The 21,180-nt window shown below is 40.9% G+C and overlaps 1 protein-coding gene across 2 annotated transcripts in view; it reads left to right on the top strand.

Annotated features, from left to right (window-relative positions):
- The first annotated feature begins 978 nt into the window (after positions 1-978).
- plxna2 (plexin A2) overlaps positions 979-21,180 on the top strand; it is a 157,525-nt gene continuing 137,323 nt past the window's right edge. Inside the window, exon 1 of one of the 2 annotated variants that reach the window (XM_084917581.1) lies at positions 979-1,067. The gene's annotated coding sequence lies outside the window, so the exon portion shown is untranslated. Of the gene's footprint in view, positions 1,068-1,519; positions 2,106-21,180 lie in introns of those variants that run through there. The other variant, XM_084917580.1, reaches the window with a different exon arrangement.

The following is a 21,180-nucleotide window of genomic DNA, read 5'->3' on the forward strand; positions in this document are numbered from 1 at the left end:
TACCAGGCAGAAAGGTTTGATCAAATTGCAGGATATGAATGAAAAATATACTAGTAACAAAATTAAATATATTGAACTTCTTCATAACTAAACAATGTTACTGTTAATGTATCTGAAAGCAATGGCTGTTCAGTGTTAAAAGCCAACACTGCTTGGTTACTGACTCAAGAATCCCTGCTGCTTTTCCTTAAGTTGTTTTCAAGAACAAACAGTTACTGATGCAAATCATCTGTATACTGGGCTAAGTGTCGAAAACATAGGAGCCTTGCTAACAGGAAGTGGACAAACAATCACAGGTCTGAAGTGCAAACTCCATGGGCTGAATGGCATTAGCTTTGTGTTTTTTAGCTTAATAAACTCAAATACAGTAGCTTTTCTACTGGTAACTACAGCATTGCCCAGTGACCCACTCAGTGCCACATGCAAAGAGCATTAAAAGTATGACTGATCAAAGCATTTAGGGGAAAAGGCTAATAATGTCATGTCAAAGATTCTCGAATGTCTTCAAATTAAATAGAAAATAGCTGATACTGAAGTCTAAAACACTAGAAACATTTTTTTATAGAGCTAAAAACCACATGCACGCACACAACCAAACTAATCAAAACAGACACTGCAGTAGAAAGAGGAGACAAAGCATGGGCATCTGGCAACATACCATAACTTCAAGGCGATTTGTCACTAATATCACGCATTTTAGGAAAAGATTTAAGGATTAGAAAACGCTTTGTTTTTTGTGAGTATCATTTCCAAACTTGGAACACTCCAGAACTGCTCAGATCAGCTGTTGAGTGGGGCAATAAATACACAGATGAAGAGAAAATAAACCCAAAAAGAAATAATGATTCTTTTTGTAAAATGCCATAAATGTAAAATGCCAAAAATATAAGAGATAGTGAGAGCGAGTGAGAGAGAGAGAGAGAGAGAGATAGCGAGACAGATGGAGCGAGAAGTATGTTCACAGTTTAATCCATAGATGGCAGTACTCTAACAGAAACAGAGCTGGACGAGCACATGCCACCGACACCGGCTTCAGTGTGCTCTGCAAGGACAAAATGCTGTCATAGGTAAGATTTTTTTTCTTTTTCACAATTGTGATACGAATATCTTATAGTTATATAGGCGATTCCTAAAAAGAAAACTACAGCTAGACATTTGTTAAAAGAATTTTCCAAACTCTTAATCATGCTTAATACGCTACAGAACTTTAGTGTATATTTACTGAAGCATATTATTTTTATTGTTGTTATTTTTGGTAAAATGTAATTTGGCAGGTGGTTAGATGGTGCTCTGCACATTTCTCTAACCCGCCGTGTTTGTGTTTGTATGTGTGTGTGATTAAATATTAACGTTTAAAATCTTTTACTTTTTATAACTCCACGTTTTGTACTAAAACTGGTGAATTATTAAATGGTAGCCGACGTAAATGTTTATTTCTTTTATATATGATTAATGTTTGGGCGGAAACAGTTAACACCATAATGAGCGTGAGGAGTGTGAGGGGGCTGGGTCTAAAAGCGCAGTGTGCCAGCTACAGGCAGCATACACAGACTACTGTACATTGATGGAGCCGATTTCTATGAGTCCGGCAGAGCCCTGTGAGAAAGCCACGCTGCGGGTCTGAACCGATGCTGCGAAATCACAACGCCAGATGATGGCAACTCTGGCCACGGCTTGTACATAACCTTCATGTCCTACAGAGCAGCTCGGAGGACGGTGAATGCCAAACTGAAGGAATGTGCCGTTTCTGTGACATGGTCTGGTAAAGTAACAGGTCAGTTCAGATGGTGAAGGCTCTGCCACGAAGTTTACGCGCTGAATTCGGAATTACCGGCGACGACGAAGGTTTCAACTTCAATGAATGACGCCGTCCCTTCACAGGTTCCGTATGCGTACAGGCTGTATTTATAAATTGGAAGAAGTAGGCTACTGACTATTAAAATTATCCTGAAAGGGATAGTTTGACCTGCTCGAGCATTTGGAAACATTTCTTACCCGCTTTGGAACTGAAGCGAGTCCAGCGCATCAGTTAAAGCCCAGAAGACAGCAGCAGCATTGGAGGGAACAGGATAGGGATAACCGGGAGATTCACTTTAAATGAAGAGGTGAGTGATGATCAGCACGCTCGTTAAGGCTAAATCAGCCTTACCGGGCACAAATATTTGCGTAAATCCCCTATGACTGTCAGCCACTCTGTTCCTCAAAGAGCTAATATCCGACACTGCGGAGAGTCAACTGTGGAGAGGCATTTTTCATCTCAGGCTGCAGGCTGTGTGCAGTGCTGGGGTACATTGTATCGTTGCCACTGCTCCCACTAGAATGACAAGGTGGCATTGTAAATACCGTGCGGGGTTTATGCATTTAAAAGCACTGCAGTTAGATCAACAAAAGGCTTTACGCACAGTCGTTGGTCTGTAATCTTTTACATTAATGCCATTTACTCTCCTTCTTTCCCCTATTCATTAGAATTTGGTTGCCTCACAGTACATAAGAATTACTGGATTACAGTAGGTTTTACTGAGGTGATACATCATAAGGTTAGCATCATTCTTGCTTGTTAGTTTCTTCTGATTGTGTAAGTATATAATGAACTTACTTGACCGGAGGAATTATTTTTTAGAGTGCTTATAATGCGTTGCTTGCAGTCATCACAGAGCTTGGCTTTCTAATAATTTTGAGTTGTTGACCTTGTTGCCGTCTCACAATTACACATGCATGGTCTTCCACACAGTATCCTCAGGAAATAGCCTTTGTGTGTTAACAAAAAATCAAAATTTGCTTTTGACTACACATAGTTATTACTTTTGATATACTGGCAGGTAACAGGTTACAGATCTGGATCCTTGCCTTTCTGCAACAAGTGATCTATGAATTTAAAGCCAGAATGACTTGGAGATGTTAAATATCTCACTTCAAAATGAATGCATTGCCACTTGGTCTCACAACCTGACATTATGCAAATTTTGCCACTTTTGTCGCCTCATTCTCAAGTGGCAAAATCAAAAACCTAAACTATAACACTGAAAACAACAACACCGTAATGTAATAGTGCCAGCTGGCAACAATTTAGTATTCCAGGTTGACTTCAGACCTCGTCTGTCCAGATCAGCAGATGCACCTACAAATCTTCCTTCTCTGTCTGACTGCCAGTTCACCAGCAAGCACCCATGACAATGACTCTAAAGAAAATAAATGTTGTCTTAAGTAGAAAATTGCCTTACATTTGCATGAAAATGACTTACATCTGCTACGGCTGATGGGTAGCATATTAATCCCTCGGCTTGTGCAATCAAAACCCCTTCCTTCTTGGTGCAATCAGGTTTTTTTTGCATCTGAAGCGTGACCCATTCAGATAATTATTTTAATATCCATCTCAAAATGAAACAGTAGCTTGACCCCAAAGCAACCACCAGGGTGGAAATTGCTGCCTTTGGAAGAACAAACCAGCACTCAGCATTAGTTTGATTATCACATTCTGATTATATTCACCCAATTAACTCCAATCTAATGAAGAAAAAGGAGACATTCTGTAATATTGTGGTGCTTTCATTACCCGATTGACCAGCCAGCAGCTGCTATATGACTATGCTATTTTCTATTTTAGTTCAACTTTATTTTTTATCATTTATGAATCTTCTGTAACCCATGTCTGTATTACTGTTAGTTAAAACATTTCTGCTGTTCATCATGTGAAATATTTCTGAGAGCATAGAATTGCAGTTCATTTGTTCCCCTTTCAAATAATGGAGGATATAAGCAGAAATGTTAAGAATTCTGCTCAATGAATTGCTTTCAAGTGAAGTCTTTGAACTCATGCCGTTCAAGAACGCCTTTTGAGAACCAAAACATCACACATCCATCCAATCAATAAGGTTAACCTCACCAAGCTGGAGAGAAATTGCTTCGACTGGACAAAGTTAGATCAAGCTTTGCTGATGCTTCTCTGCCGCTGCTTCCCCACTTCACCTCTTTATAAGGGGCTATTTTGATTAGATATTTAGTGGCGCTGTGTCATCAGCAATGCATTCTGGAATGATTTGCATAGGTCTGTCCATTACTTCTAGATTTCCCCAGGGAATGTTTCAATCTCTCATTCTTTAATAGTGTAGTCTGAGCAGCGTACAGTATAGATGAATTTTTGTTTGAATTACTCTGGATATTGTCTTCATGCCAAACATCTTTTGGAATTTCATTTGCTTTGTTTAAATTAATGACCTATATCAGTTTCTTAAGAGAAGCTGGTCCTCTAATGTGCTCTGCCTTGTTTGAAGAGAGTCTAAGGCATCATAATCTACTGGACAAGGCTGCCTGTCGCTACAGCTACCGCTGCCACCATCAGCATCCATCAGTATCTGCGACAAACTCTTGCTGGCTCAAGAGCGTCCTCTGTTGATGAAGAGCAAAGAGTCTAAACAAGGAGCTGAGTTAATTATTTGGCTATAATGTGAACACACAGCCCCTCTCTGGTCGAGTCCTCTTACTTGGACTCTTTAGCAGCCGTGCTGATACTCAGAGCAGTTTTTTTAAAGCACAATTTGCTGCTGAATGAGTTGTTGCTGCTTTTCTCACCACCAGCATTCACACAGCATGCCGCTTGCTCCTCTTTGGATTCCCCCCTTAAGGCAGCCAGACTCGCCACAATTTAGCTTGAGAGATTTTGACAAGTCGCTACGCATGCAGACAGAATCCTTGACCTATTTCTTAATGAGTGAATACTGCAAATGTGCTCAGCGGCTGTGTATTCCGAACACCCCCCCCCCCCCCCCCACCCCAAGCTTACAACAACCCCCACTATCCCAACTGTCTTTTGGTTTCACACATACATAAACACTTGAACACATGCTGATAACGGTGCTTTTGTGGGTTCACCGACTCATTCTCTTATAGATATAGGTCCTCTCTTTCCTATCTGATAGAGTGTACAAATACTGAGTGTTTGTTTTAATGCAATTGGCCTCCTGTCTTCCCTCACTGTGCTGTTTATCTGAACCTCTCAACTGTCCAGCTGTCACAACAGAGATCTCAATCTACTTGACCCACACACGTTCCGCTCACTCAGCCTTGCTATGCACATGCTTGTGTCTGGAATCTGTATTTATGTTGAGTGTCTGTGTCTGTGAGCGAGAGAAACAGAATTGACATAAGAGAGATCTGGATCTTTGGTGATAATGATCAAGTGGAGCCAGGGAGAACATTTAGTCTGTGATGAGTTTGGTTGGCTTCAGTGAAAAGCAGAAGATCACAACCACTACTCTGCTCAATTTATATCTTCTGTGCTTGCTCTCTCCCCTCTGGATACTGATTGTAAAAAGTTTTTTTTAAAACTGGTCTCTGATGAGTCTTGCATCAGATTGCAAGTAGAGAGAGTTTCTTTAGGTGATGATTATCCTATCAAACGTTTGTACAACGGCTTATATGTTAAATTAGGAGTGAAAGTCTGGAGCTCTGCTTGTGGTGTAAGATTACACCACAAGAAACTTTTGATACTCAGATATTGGTGAGGCATCATTATGAAGTGTTTTTTCAATTTCTTAGTGCAGAAAGAGCTATTTAACACTCTGTACCCATTTAAAAAATACATTTAAAAAAAATCTGTTATCCAATACTCAATCCGTTGTTCTGCTTTCTATGTTTTTATATCCTCATTTAAAGAAGTTCCCCTGATATTTTGAACCTATAGATGCCAGGGACGATACAGGACAGAATTACTCTTTGATAATTTCCACACAATGGCAGATGTTTGAAAACACCACAGGGCTACATTTAATGGTCTAGTCATGCTGCTGTAGCCGTTTTCATCATCTTGAGTAGTTGCGCTTGTTGCCTTCAGTGACTTATTGAATCGTTGAAACCATTTTAAATTGATGACTACAGGCCACTACATTGTTAAGTAGCAGCTTGCTCAGTATGAACAACACATAGCACAGAGTGCAAAAATCAATGCCACTTTGCATTTCATTTTTCATCATATACAGTGAGTACTTGAAAGAAAAAAGCCACCTTTTCTGCTGTAGCAGTTACCATGCTGGGATTTTTATTCTCTGTAACTCTGTGATAAGCCTGTTGAGAGAGTTTGTTTCCCCATATCTGTCAAGCTGTTGGCTTTTTTTTTTTCCTTTCTCCCCCCCAACAAGATATAGGCTGTGTGTGTGTCTCCAGCTTCCAGACAGGCTCCAGCCGGTCTCATCAGAGGACCAAGAGGGAATGGTTAACAGTCATCCCTCTGCCGTGCAGCCGTGGCCAGTCCAGATCCTGCTCTCCCTATTGATGGTGGCAAGTTTAGCAGTGAACCCCAATGCACACTCTGCTGTCCCAAAGCTTGCCAGCTTGCTGAAACAAAGCCTTTTGTAGGGCCACTAAATCCAACAGATGGAGAAATGGACAGTAAATGAAAGTAGAGGGAAAGGGGAATAAAGGAATTTAGTGGAGCATGTTTGTGGGTAGGCATTTAGGCTGCTCCTTTGGGAAGCCTAACACTCTTACAATGCAATACTGGCAGAACTTAACTGTTCTCTCCTTGACATGCTGCAGCAGCAGCAGCTTTGGGCCTCTATGTGAGAGGAGAAGGCAGTCTGCTCACGAATGCTCTCCAGGGCCTGGGAAGCCTTTATTAAGATGTTAATAGAACTGACTTCATGACACATTTCCATGGGACAGGATCCCTTGCTTCTGCCATTCTTTAGTGCCTCAATCTGCCTGCCACAATCATCAGTCTCTCTCCTTCACACAACAGCCTGTTTAGGCATTCAGCCCCATTTCCACATTCCCCTGCCCAGGCACTCTCACTTTATCTGATCTCTGCTGTCACAAACCATCCTATATTTACCACGTGTAACAAAATTACGCGATGCCAGTGATAAGGGCAGGAATCATGGCATAGGTACCCGCAGAATAACAAGTCTGACTGTTTGTTTGTCACTGATCTTCTCACCGGCTGGAAGTCAGACTGTCACCCCAGCAAGCCATCAAGGCTCTTATGATTTTTATTTCTCCAACCACTGTTTTCCAGATCACTAACTATATTCTTCCTCCTCGTTCGCTTTAGTCCTCAAACTGCTTCCAAGGTTGCCTATCAAGCTACAGCAGCTACAAAACAAGAGACAAGAAAGACCTCAAGCTTTACATACAAATACCTTGACTGACTTCATTTTCATGAAAGGCACTGAATGCATTGTCTCTACCATTTTCTCCTTTCACATGTATTTGAATATAAGTCAGTTTAGCCTGGCACCATCAATAATCAATTAGCTGGTGTCACGGGAGGATGTGCGTTTTTGTTTGGTGGAAACTCAACAATAAGTGAGCAACAAAAGGGAGCAGGAGAGAGAGGCAGGGTGGGAGGGGTCTTCTGTTAGACGCCAAGGGGCAGCTGTCAGGAGCAGATGACTGTGTGTGTGTGTCATATGTTCACAGCTCCATGTGTTTGTGTCCATTTTAATTTATTTTAGTTTGACTGTGTGGCACTTTGTGTGTTGTTTGTGTGTGTGTGTGGGTCTGTGTGCATGTTCAAGACGATATACCAGGGTAGGCAGTAAGGGCAACAACATGCTGCGCTGCCCACACTGCCCCCTGGTGATGAGGATGCCCCTGCCTGCCACTGTTACCATGGTTACTACAGGAAAAGGGGTGCAGACATTACTTGTCTAGTCTGCTCATGTGCTATAGGGGAGTCCGGCCAACGGCAGCTTTGTCCCTCCCATATAAACTGAGGCCAATTACAACTAGAACCACTTTCAACTCAAAGGGGCTGTTATGGCCATTACCCCTTACAACTGTCAAACAATGTAAGTATTTGCTCTGGAATTGTAAAATGAAGAAAATCTGTGAATTTACGTGCACTTAATTTTCTCTGTAGTTAGTGTATTGACTGAAAAAATGTTGGCATCGAACAAAAGCTAAAATTCCCTCATTGGGCTCCAACACTCAGTGACATGTTGGTGCTTGCACTTGTGCTGTCTTGTTACTATTTTGCACTCAGCTGTGGCCTTATCTGGGTTGATATCTTCTCTCGGTATGAGGCAGGATCTTTGAGTCATCCTCATCCTTCAATAGAAAGAAAACAGATGAAAAAAGGGGAAATAAGGCCTTCTAAAGTTGTTCCTGAGTTAGATCGCAAACAGAAACTGTCTGGAAAAGTCCTCCCCCTTCCTCTGCTATCTTGTTCCTTCTGTTGCGTGCACACACATCTCCCTGATTAGCTTTTTCCACTGTCGTCGACCAAAGTAAATTGTGCTAAATTGATGATGAAAGACCTTGAAACTCCCACAATTTCAAAACACAGAATCTGCCCCACTGTGGCTTCTTATTTCCTTGCAATTTTGATAGGGGCAAAAAGGGAAAACAATTAATGAGTTGGCTTCTACTTGCAAAACTGCACGTGTAATTTAAAACTTTTTTTCTTTTCTTTCTTACTTGAATGCTTGATCAGTTTCTGAAGGTACAGGAAGAAAGATCCTGGATGCATGATGAAAAAAACCAGAGTCTGGACTAGAGTTTGTGCCGCCAGTCTGTAGACTGCAGACTCTTTACTTTGGCCCAAGGTGATTTATAGTGTCCACGCCAGAGGAAATGAATACTCCTCTGGGATAACATTTATGTTTATGCATGAATCCGTGACTCTGATCCACACACTGAAACCAGCAGGAGAAAAGGGATGAAAGGTACTTAAAAAAGGGAGGCAGCTTGTCATGAAGCCCACACAAAGTCTGTGAGGACATGTCGTTACTTTCCCAACTTGCTGTGACCCAAACCATTAATAACACTTTATGAATGTAATTGCTTTTGTTGTTGATTTTTCACCTCTGCCCAACCTTTTAGATTACAGCTCAGCACACCATAAGCATAGGGCTTTTTGAAATGTGTGGGATACTGAGGAAGCAAAAACCTCTTCCTTTTTTTTTTTTTTTTTTTTTTTAGCAGTCACTTTTAGGGGAATGTGTCGTGTCAAAATGAATCAGCAAAAGTTATCACTGTGAATCACACTGTACAGTGTTTATATTAACAAGGTGAATCTATAATGGGAATGTTGGATGTTGTTGTTCCACCACCCTTACTTCCTAGTGCCCTTTGCTATCAAAGAGGAACACTGCATGTACTCAGCAGGAGCTCACCCAGACAGGCATGTTTTTCTTCCTCTGTCATAACCAATGATATATGAAAGATGACAGCAATGTCTTCTTGTTACCTACAAAGAAAATTATTATCATGTGATGTGATGCCATGCTAAACACATAATCAAAATTCATCACATTTTCGATCATCAGCTGCAACACAAGTTGTGGGCATTTGGCCTCATTTACTAGCAGTTTATAATTACCTCTACCACTACTGCTACTATTGCTGTTGTTGTTGCCTTTTGGACATTTACAGTTTTCCAAAACAACACAGGCCACAAAATGGCCTTACATAGCATGTAACGAAAACAAAATACTTCATGGAAAGGTTTAGCTTTAACCTTTATTTAAAAATATTTCAGTTTTCTATGTCTCATCTTAGCTTAAACTATCTCATCTTTAATTAAAAATGACTTCTGTCTTTTCTAATACGATCACTGAGTCTAAATTCTTGGCACGTTTCCACTGATACTGAAGTATCTGGATTTTTTTTAAGTTAAGTCTCTCAGCTCAAGAGTTTCTCATTTCGAGCTGACAGATCGCGTATTCCTTTTCCTCCACCTGTTTTTCTCGTAGCCTTGTAGATGAACTGTTTTTAGCCTCATAGTTTTTAAAAAATATATCTATATTAATTTTGACATCCAAATAGTTTTCTTTGTTTTGAGCTACAGTGAATGTGTCAGGGGATATTCTGAAACTTATTTCACTTTCAACAAGATTTTCATCACTCTGGTGGAAACACTTGGAGAGGCGCGCCTTTTCTTGCTTCCTCCTCGGACACTATTGTTTCCATCAGAGTTTGTCATGGCTTTCTTGCCTTAGTGGTGCAGGCTTGTCTCCTACAACATCATCACCACTTTCTCTGCTTCACTTGGAGTGAAACGGGCTGAGCTGTATGCAGATTGCCCAAGCCTGCTGGGATAGAAAAAGTTACTGGCATATTTATTGTGGTAAGAACAAAATAAGCCTGTGCATATGTTTCAAAAATACAACAGTAATTTTGCATACATTACTTATTTTTTTTGTGCAGGGCAAGAATGTAATGTTTAAGGAGAATGAAACAAGATATGAGACAATTATTCAGATTGTGACAACCAAACCTTTTGCGTGGAACGTTTGAAATCCCTGTGTTGTCCATGAAGATGTTGATTAAACATGACTGCTCTGAAACATCTTCCTGCCTAACGGAGGCAAAGTGGAAGAAGGGAGGTGAGTAAGCAGAGAGAGTGAGAAAACTGAGGATTGACTGGGCAGGTTTGTACTTGAAAGCAATGAATGAGCATCCTTTCTTGTCTTAATCTGCTCCAGTTAGGGAATTATGCTATAGAAGTTAATACATTATCCACACAGAAGGTGCATTCAAAGGATATTTGACATGTTATTGCCACTACAGGCCCAGTTTTACTAGACACATCTTTATTTCCTCATTCATCTTGCAGTAAGAGCTAGAGTAAAGCTGGGAATTAGAAATATTTTTCTCTCTGCAGAAGGCATCTCTGAGCGTGTAAGTACAATGTTTACTGTTAAGTACTTTACACAAGCCTCGTTGCCTTTGCTGCCGCAAGTCCTCCCCCACATTTCTCAGAAAACATGTTCAACCTGACAGGGGTGAATAGGTGAGGTGGATTTGCATTTATTTACAAAGTATGCACAATGTTTCAGGCATATTTTTGTGCACATACTGTTGAATGAAAAATAATTTGCTTTTGCATGACTTAAAGTCCCCCAAAGAGTGTCCTTATTCAGCATTTTTTTTTAAACAGAAGTAGAGTAATTTATTTTTTAGCTACACACTGAAAGTGTCCATGTTTTATTTGTTCTGGGGATTTTCATTATGCAGTATCATATCCTCTGTGTCCATTCTCCACTCATCTGTCTGCCTCTTCTCTTCACCTTCCTTTCCTGTGAAAGGGAGAAGCTGCAAAGGTGGGTGGAGGCATGCCAGAGGGTACTGGCATATGGCTGGGAAATCGTAGCGCATTTTTGCATTCACCTGTGTTTTGGGACCATGGCCTGCATTCTGCTTTGCATCTTCAAACCAAAAGGAAAATTAGAAAATGGAAAACAGGAACGGGCTACTGGGCATTATGTTACTGTTGAATAGAGTGAGAATGTGCATACGTATACTTTCCATCATTTCAGGGCGCACAGACACGCTTATTTCGCTGCAGTGTGCACAGACATGGACTTGCCCGATAAAGGACACCTTTGCTTTGTTTATTTTGTTGAGGCACAGTGTTTTTGGGTTGTGTTCAACAAAGCATTAGTAGCTTCAACGGCTTAAAGTCTAAAAAAAGCTAAAATGGGGTGTCTCTGCTTGCTTGGCTCCCTGTGGTGCAGAAAATGTACAGTAGCTCTGTGTCAGTGTAAACAACTCCACCTGTGTTTGAATACTATTACTTGAAACAACCAGTCAGAAAAGGGAAAGCAAAGGAAGCAGAAACTGCAGGCTGAAGACTAGCCAGAATGATTTCGCTGCAGGAGACATTGTTACGTTAATTTAGTGCAAAGCCTTTAAAACACAAGCTAAAAAAATGTGCTTCAAACATAATGCGTCTGCTTGTAATGTTTGACAATAAAGCGCGTTTACCAGGAAGAGAAAGTGGTTGCAGAATGTAAATGCAGCTATACTGAACATAACCAACAGTGAGATGTCATTTATGAGTTTGCTGTGCACTTGATGCTGTTACTAAGACTTCATCTTGTTGAGATTTTCTGACTCAGATCATGATTTTAGATTTGTGTCTTGGATGCATGTGATCAACCTCTACAAACACAGAATCAGAGCTTCTTAATTGAAAAACTGGCGTATTGCTCCTGTTTGTCAGCACCTTGATCGTGACTCATCAAGGTCACAGGGTCACACTTAATTCTCAAAGGGTTCCCAGTACCAGTGAAATGCAGCATTCCCAGCCTCTTTTATAAAACAAAGGAAGAAACAGGGAGGTCTGGGATTTTTGCTTGTGATACTGAGTCAGACAGGAAGAGAAGAGGAAGCTGGAAGGGAGTGACGGAACCGGAAGACAAGGCTGTTTTCGTAGGAGTCAAGGGCACCATTTGCCAGAGAGAGGTATAAAAAAACAAACCCACTGAGAACATTTGCACTGGGCTAGTTAAGGAAAACTGAAGACCTGGGATCAGCTGACTAACCATGCTTTGGTGATCTCACCGGATCTGCATCTACATCCTTGTAGATGATGTAGGTGTGTGTTGAAGTGTAATACTCCAGACTAATGGGAAAACACACTCTTTCTTAGTGGGTCCTAGGCAGACTGAAACAGCAGTGAACCAACCACCAAGTGTCCTAATTAGCCCACTTCAGCATGTTATTCTGCCCCAGCTGCTCCTATTTATGTTACTGATGAAATGCTGAATGGGGCTTTTTTCCCCCCTTGGTTACATTTTCTCGAGGGTAGCAAATAGTCGATTTTTATCGTTTTTCTCTTTCCTGTTATTGCAGTTTTTTGCTGGAGTATGATTATATGTTTTCTCTACTGCTGATGTAGTTTATGGGAAGCAGCACCAGCAGGGCTGTTTTGTTTGGCTAAAAAGGGTGGCTGCTAAGTACTCGATCCAGTGTTTTGCCTCCCCATATCCCCCAACTAAGAAATGACAGAATCTGGTGATAGAGAGAAATACTCTGTTTGCCCACTGCTGTGTTTATGGTGACTCCATTGTGGGCTTTAGTTTCATCATATATTCTGCAATAGCACACTAATCATTGAAATAGTTCAGTGAGATTTATCTGTTGAATGCAGCGAGCTGGCCTACTTGTTGAAACTTCATTTTGCTGCTCTACTAAACCTGCAGACTATGATCACATTTAAAGTAGTGAAGCCACAGCATTTCTCCCTGAGCTTCATCATCTATGTGTGCGGCCTAAAGAAAGAGTTACTGAGGGAGAAGCTGCCACAGAGGAATTCAGAGTCTTGGTTTGGCATTGGTCATAGTGACCAAGTTAGGAAAGCTTGTTTCTTTGATTTATGTTCATTTATTATTCCTCTGTCTGTTTTTGAGTCGTGCCTTTGTTTCTCTTGGTCTTTCCTTTCACCCTCTCCTCTGTTTATTGCACTTTTCTTTTTTGACTTTCTGTCTTTTTGTCTCTGCATCTTGCAATCTGGGATCCGGTCCCTGCTTATGTTACGCCCTTAACAAGGAGACAGATGGTAATTTTAATCATCGTACTAGCAGAGATTAGTCTTTGATCAATTTTAATGCTCAGAATACAACCGCTACATTTAGCTTGAGAAAGGGGGAGGCTGGGCTTGTAAAAGTGATTTGGTGACTAAGGAAAGGCAGAATACTCCAAGATAAGTCCTCTATCCAAGTATTTCTCATGCCCAACATTTTACATGCAGTCAAAGCGTTGTTAGAATTACAGTCTAGTTAATACTTGAGCTGGATTTGGGAAATTCGTTCTGATTTTTTTAAATTTATTTTTTTTGTATTTTTGTTTGTTGTAATACCCCGTTGAGACCTACTTATGTACATGCAAGTATATGTGATTACTTCTATGCTATGCCTTCCAGAGATCCAAGCCTCTTTGCTCTTTGGGTGACTATATCAAGATGTCGTACAAGAACACTACTGACAGACGGTTATATAAGGCTGGGTGGCCACATATAAAATATGGTCTCTGGTGTCTGCCTGAAGAATACAGATGGCCTGCCTGTCTACATGTTATATCTGCAGCAAGAGCAGGGAGAGAGACTCGGGAGTCTCTGGCCTGTGAAAATGAGTGTGAAGCACTTATTCCCAGAATGGCTATAGTAGCTCTTCATACAGCTCTGACACACTCAGAGCAGCTCTGTAGTCACAGATCGTGTACATTATAGGCATTTCACACACATGCTTTGCTTGTAAATAATGTTGGTGTGTAGTTATTGTGGTTACATCAGTCAATTATATTGACATTTAGGCTGTTTACATTTCCGTAGCTCATCAAAAAGAGCAATACCTAGCCCAGTGCTGACGCAGCAGCAGAGTGGACCAAGCAACAAGCAAGCTAGCCAAGTGAAGTCTCTAGATCAGGGGTCCCCAATCCCAGTCCACGAGGGCTGGTGTCCCTGCAGGTTTTAGATCTCACCCTGGGTCAACACACCTGAATCACATGATTAGTTCATTACCAGGCCTCTGGAGATCTTCAAGACATGTTGAGGAGGTCATTTATCCATTTAAATCAGCTGTGATGGATCAAGGACACATCTAAAACCTGCAGGGACACCGGCCCTCGTGGACTGGGATTGGGGACCCCTGCTCTAGATCTTTACTATTCCCTGGTCGTTTGTGTCCGTGGCGCCGCTTTCAAAATGGCAAATATTGGATCTCTTTACTGATCCCTGTGCTTCATCACAGTGCGTATGCTGATGCTTGTAAAAATTGATCTAAGCGGCCTGGAAGATGTGTACTATATGCCTAATACACAGATTATGAAATGCTTTTCAGTGATCAAAATAAGAACTTGGTCAATAGCCTGATGACTTTTGAAAGAAAATGGTTAATTTGTCTTTTTGTGCCAGCGAAACAAAAAATAATTATTGAAAGAAAATATAATTGTTTGAAAGTGCTTCAGCCAGTCAACACATTAGTAAATGGAGCTTTTTACATCCCAACACTCTGTGTAACGCAGCTTGTAGGACTCTTCCTTTATCTCTCCAGTATATGGAAATTGTCTTTTAGCTCCACTCGTATGCTTCAGCTGTGGCTGTATGAGACACTAAAAGATAACATTCCCATATTAAAGCAAAGTCCTCATAAGGAGGTTGGCATGGGTGGGGTAGGATATTTTCAAGAGACCCTGGTTCATTTCATATTTGGTCCGTTTTGTTTTGCACAATTTTTTTTTCTCCCTTGCCTTGCTTTTTTTAAAAAAAACCTTACTAACATTAGGATTAGGAAACATTCATGGTACCGGTTAAAACACACTCCTTTGAAAGTAAGCCTTCTTGTTGACAAATGACAAGTTGGAAGTGACCCCTCAGTATCAGGTATGTGATACATTGTCCATCAGGGTAGACAGACAAGGTTATCACATACAGTAAGTGGCATCTTGTGCCAGATGACACCTTGTGTGTAAGGGAGGTTCGCCATCAGTTTTGACAGTCACCATGAAAGTGGGCTGAATGAGCAGAATATGAATAATCTAAGTTTGTGTTTCTGGATCGCAGGTATAAGGACTACAGAATCAATGGAACATACAGCCACTAGTTAATATTGCCAATAGCAGTTAACAAGACAAAGAGCAGCAGATACCAGAAACCAATATTTTCACCATTTGTAAATTGCAGCACAAATCTGCAGTATGCTCTACTAAAAATGTGTTTTGGCTTATATCTGTTAGATTATACATCTGTGATCAGCCAGTATCGTTAGTCAACACTGACTGTTGTGCAGGCAGCATTCTTGTACTTCAGCTGTGTCATGTTTTATTTGTGTACTAGAGTTTTTCTAAATAAACATCTCATATGTTTAGCAAAGTTTATAACAATCTTTGTTCTGTGTGTGTTTATTAGAAAAGTGTTTGCCTTGGTGATATGCCTGCTAGATTCTCAGGACACTATCTGACAGGAAACCAGCAAGTGCTGATTTTCCACTGTATCCCAGCCAGAACTGCATCCTGTACGGGGCTCACATGGAACAGGCCGGAAGGCATGCGTGTGTGCTTCAGCACTGATCCAGCAATTCACTCAGTCAGTCATCTGGCTTGCTCTCTGTGCTCTGTCCCATCATATTCAGTCCTGTCCTGGCATAGCCTGGCAGCAGCTGCTGCACCCCTGAGGACGATCAGGTGGATTGTTATACGCCCACTAGGGCTGCCACAAACGATTATTTTGATAGTCGACTAGTCACCGATTATTTTTGCGATTAGTCGACTAATCAGATCATGCATCCATTGGACGTAAAACGTACAGCTTATATAAGAGCAGATGCTGCTGGTGCAATAACTATCATTAGCTTACAGCTTTAAGTTTTTAAGGTATGTGCTAACTAAAAATAAAGACAAGATGATAGTTTATTAAATTTTAATGACATTTGAAGATTGTTTCGGTGAAGTTTAATAAACTCCTTGCTATCTAAAATATAACAGGACACCAGAGTATATTCTTCTGATAATCAGCTGTCTGCTTGATGTTTATTCAGCTGTGTAAAAACTATAACTTTAATCTCAGCCAAACTGATTTACTCAGGAACAAATAAAATACTACAAAAAGCCAAACAATAACATTTTTAAGTTATCTAAGTGACTTATATATGTTTAACCTGAGTAGCGAAAGACGGCGGTGGGTTTGAAAACGATTTGCCGGGAGTCCGGTGTTCTCACGGGCTCTAGTGAGCCTTGCCCCCAGCTAGCTATCGAGCTAGTGGGTAACAGACGTCTCTGAAAACGTCGGAGCGCTTTTGAAAATATGTGGTGTCTTGATAAACTGAGCAGATATTTGAGGTTTACACAGCTACATTCTCGCCTGAAAATATGTTAAACGTTTATTTTGTGACCCAGAAAGAATAATAAGAGTAATATTAAAACTAACTAGCTGCCGCCATTGTTGGAAACTGAGCTGGGCCGCGCTATGAATTCTGGGACACAGTTTCTTCTTCTTCGGGGTTTAACGGCAGCTGGCATCCTTGTACACGCAGTGCTGCCATCTTCTGTTTCAGTCCGTTATTACACTCTTAAATCCTACTACTTATTCCTGCGTCTTTTGGGATCTTACAAAGCTTCAAACGACGCATCGACTATTAAATCAGTCGTCGACGATTTTGATAGTCGACGTAATCGTGACTAGTCGACTAATCGTGGCAGCCCTAACGCCCACCATGCGCAAGACTGAGTTAATGCTTACTGCAGCACTCACTACTGCTTTATTATTCATATTCATTGCAAACCCTTGTTGGACTTGCATACAAATGTAGTGTAAGCTTTCCTGCGAGCTGTGGTCTGTAGTAGCAGTGTAACTTTGCTTTGCTTTGTACTGTACTTTACCCATTTGAGAAATGTTTGGAAAGCTTTCAAATCAGTCTTTGAAATTAAGCATTTCTTAATTGATTTAAAAGTAAAGATCTCCTAGTGGAGTAAAGTTTGCAGGTGGTTGCAGTTTTGTTGTGGGAACTGTGGCACATTTGGGTCCAATTCATCTCCTTTCTGCTCGCTTTATACCTGATGATTATTTTCAGTGTACAGACAGACAGTCACTACCTTTGTTTTTGTTTGTGGTCTGTTGTGCACAGTCTTGACAGTAACCAGGCCATTCTGCTTGCTCGGCATGTATCCTTCTGTGTGAATAAGCACCCAATTTCCTCACCACATGCTGTTATTGCCTCTCGTCCAAAGGGAGATTGGGCTAAGTAACTAACCACAGACTGATTTTGTGGTGTTTTATCACCCCTGATGAAATTAGAAGGGCCTTGACCAGGCTGAGGTAGAGAGAGAAACAGACTGAGAGAACAGGAGAGAGGTTGAACCCTGCTCAGCTGTGTGATAATGCATCTGTTTTATGTGTCCAAGCAAAGAGCTCTCGAAAATAAGCTTTAATGGTCCTTAGACAGTAGTGTGTATTCGAGAGGCACACAACATTATGCTTGTGGTCGAAGCCGATTGTGAATACAATGGGTAAAAGTTTCTTTTCATCCTGTAGGGGTTCACAAAAAATACCACAACATTAATTTAAGTTTGCTTTGATACTTTACTGTACAAATGTTAATTAGATTACAAGACAAAAAATTAGTGACATATGTTTATAGGTTTTTTCATGTGTTTCCATATTAAGGTCACAGGTTTTAAAGTCTTATTATCTTTGCCACTGTAAACAGAGACGCTGTTTGCCTTTGGTCAAACTTCAGTGTTTATTCAGGTTTTATGACAAAAAGGATTGGACTTTGTGAGGACAAAGCATGACTGTTATACTTCTGCACTCACTGTGGCAGGAAAGAAGAGTGGGTCATTAGGGTTAGGCGGTTTAACTTCTCACAAGTGCTGCCATTGCAAAGTAGCAGCCTTACGTTTGCGATAAGACAGTCCGGTGTGTTTGTACGGAACTGCGGCTGACCCTTTTTAAGAGTTGGGGTTTGAGAGAACTGAGATCTGTGCTGAAGCTTAGAATGGAAGGAAAAAAAAATCATAGACCCAGTGTGACAGCTGTAGGTTCATGCTTTCAGTGTGACAGCAAAAACATTTCACTTTTGTAAGAAGAAGCATTTGTTTATACAGTCTTGCTGTGTTTGTTAAAATTTCCATGGAGGAGTGTGGCTAGCTGTAAACAGAATAGTCCCAAAGAAAGCTGTCTGCTGTCCTGGATAAGCACAAGGAATTAAATCAGCCGCATGCGCACTGACACAGACAGAACAACAACTTGTATAAACACAACATATACACACTGCAGCTGCAGACATCGTCAGTCAATCCCATGACATCGGAAATGAGCAACTGAGTGACTCTTGTGTTTATTATCAGACAAAAAAAAATGACTCATAAAGTTCATGGAAGAGCGATGGGTGTTTATATGATTTTTGCATAATGTAGTTTGTCCCCCCCCCCCCCCCCCTTTTTTTTGTCCTTCAATGCCGGTACTGTGCATCCTGCCAGCCAACTCTTCCGGCATTCAGAGCATTCACAGAAACTGAGGTTATATGCTCAACTGTTATTTTAATTGCACTGGCATATTATTGATTTTTAGCATTGATAGAGCTATATCTGGCACAGCAGTATAAATTTCTCTTACATCACAGATCACATTCTCACTGTTCTAAGTTACACCACAGCCCTGGTTGTTGGGCAATACTTGTCACTATAATCAAAATTAAACCCACATACTACCTTATCTATAGCATATCCTCTGTAAACCATGCAGGGATCCATAGTGACCATGTTTCTAGAGCAGTTCAACAGAAAAGTGCGTTTCCTGCTGAGTTTATAGTGCCTGGTTGTTAGCCAACCCAGAGTAGCCTCATCTTTCAACCAGCGTGTGATTACAGAGCTCCAGGCTATATCATACAGTCCTTAGATGAAACGGTAGCAGGAGAAAATGAAGGGATTACTTTGACTGACAGGATGCACATCATTTTTTCCTCTCCTCCCAAATCTCTTGTATAACCATTCCTTCTCCCCCTCTGCATTTCCTGAATGAAATAACAGGTCTCGTCATGTAATGAGTAGATCTAATATACATTTAGACCAAAGAATAATCCTGTGTAGATTTCACTCATCTTTGACCGTCTTTGACCTCCTCATTCCTTTCACTTTTTGATTGATCTTCCTGTAGCCTGAGTGTAACAGCCATGTTGTGCCAATGTTCTCCAGATAATGGAAAGACCATGCCAACTTCTGGAGTTATGGCTGCCGTAGTCTCTAACAGCCTTGTCAACTAGCAGCAGTTCTTGACATTCTTTCTCTTTTTCATACACCATCATTCATTCTACCCTTTTTTGGGTTTCGGTTTCCCTCTGTCTCCTTCTTTCTTAGACCCTTTCAGCATTAGTCAGCTTGACCACTGAGCCATGCCTTAGGACTATGATCCCAGTTGAACAAATGATGAAGCTGTGGGCTGTGGATGGAGAAAATTCATATTACTACACATTATATGGAAGGTCTTCCTGCAGTGTTTCACACACATATGGAACATGTATGGAAGAAGTACTTAAATTCACACATTTCTCCCCACTTGCAGATCAGTTTGCTGGTGTTTTACTGTGGATTTGGCATGATATTTTTTTGACAGAAGGTTCAGTCCATCGGTGCCTTATTCTGACTTGGCAGCTGCACACCAAAGGTCAGAGTCCATGCTTTATTTAGCAGACTGCAGCTACAGGCAGATAACGCCTCTGCGGGGAAAGTCTGCTGATTTTTTTTTTTTTTATAAGTAAATCAACGCAAACCAGTACACATAGACACATGCTATGATGATGCAGCTGCTTGCATCCACACATTCACACACAATTTGCGCTGGAGTGTGGTATTGCTTGGTTTAATGTCATCTGTGTCTTTTTTGGTTCGGCTGGCTTTACCTCTCTTATGTTCGGTGCTACAGCACAGAGTTTATACAATCTGATTTCACCAAGGCAAGACGAACTGAGCCTTTCATGCATTTCATTTCTACTCACAAGACGCACAATTGCCCACTCGTTCAGACCAATGCCCCTTTAGCTGTCCTTTGCACCTGCTACCTGGCGCACCAGCCAAGTTCTACATTTTGCCAAGTTCATTTGTCTGCTTCACCGACTCTTAAATTTGCATTGAGATTTGACCACTAAGAAGTTGCCTTAGATATGAGAAGAGCTATTGGTAGTTACGAGTTTCAAAATATCTGCCTAAATTCATCATGTCATGTAAGAGATCAGATGAATTGATTTTATTCAAATGCTTCTTTCTCTGCTCAGTTCACGATAACCTCTTGAAAGGACAAAATGCTACTGTTTTTACAGGTGTTCAAAATATTGTGAGCTGTGTGTTTGCAAATTTCCTTTCTTCAGTAATTCATAGGAAAGTGATTCAATTTCAGATACGCAAACCACTGAAACACACCCCATCTACTTTAACTTAAATGGATCTCTCCACATCTAGCTTCCATTATACTATTATACAGACTTTCAAAGTGCGAGGACAGCGCAGCATCCACCGCGTGCGTCAAAAGTAGTTAAGGTCCTTCGGTTTGATAAAATGTGTATGATGTCAATCAAAAAAAGCCTGATTCAATTTCAATCTGTGTATGAGCTGAGGTAGATATCTGATCCTGTGGTCTCCCCTGACATCCTGCTTTGTTTGTTTTCTTTGCCCACTGAGGATTTGCTCTGCTCTCACTAAGGCCCTTTACAATTTAGATTTATGGAAATGCCTCCTAATAGAAATCTGCTCTCATCGGATGACAGACAGCAATGATGAGACGTACACCACATATGACTATGCTGGGATTGATTGAGAAGATCATGCCTCAGGATTCACCCTTCAAATGAATAAAAGCATGTAGAGGTTTGTTAGTTTTGTCAGTCAGAGCAAGAATTGAGAGGGAAAAGGAGTAATTCATTTACATTGAAGCTGCCACTATGTGTTTGTGTATCTTTCATTGTAGCTGTGGAT

Source organism: Perissodus microlepis, chromosome 20 (genome assembly GCF_051167445.1).
Source record: "Perissodus microlepis isolate ML-2025 ecotype Zambia chromosome 20, ASM5116744v1, whole genome shotgun sequence".
NCBI classification, from domain to species: Eukaryota; Metazoa; Chordata; class Actinopteri; order Cichliformes; family Cichlidae; genus Perissodus; species Perissodus microlepis.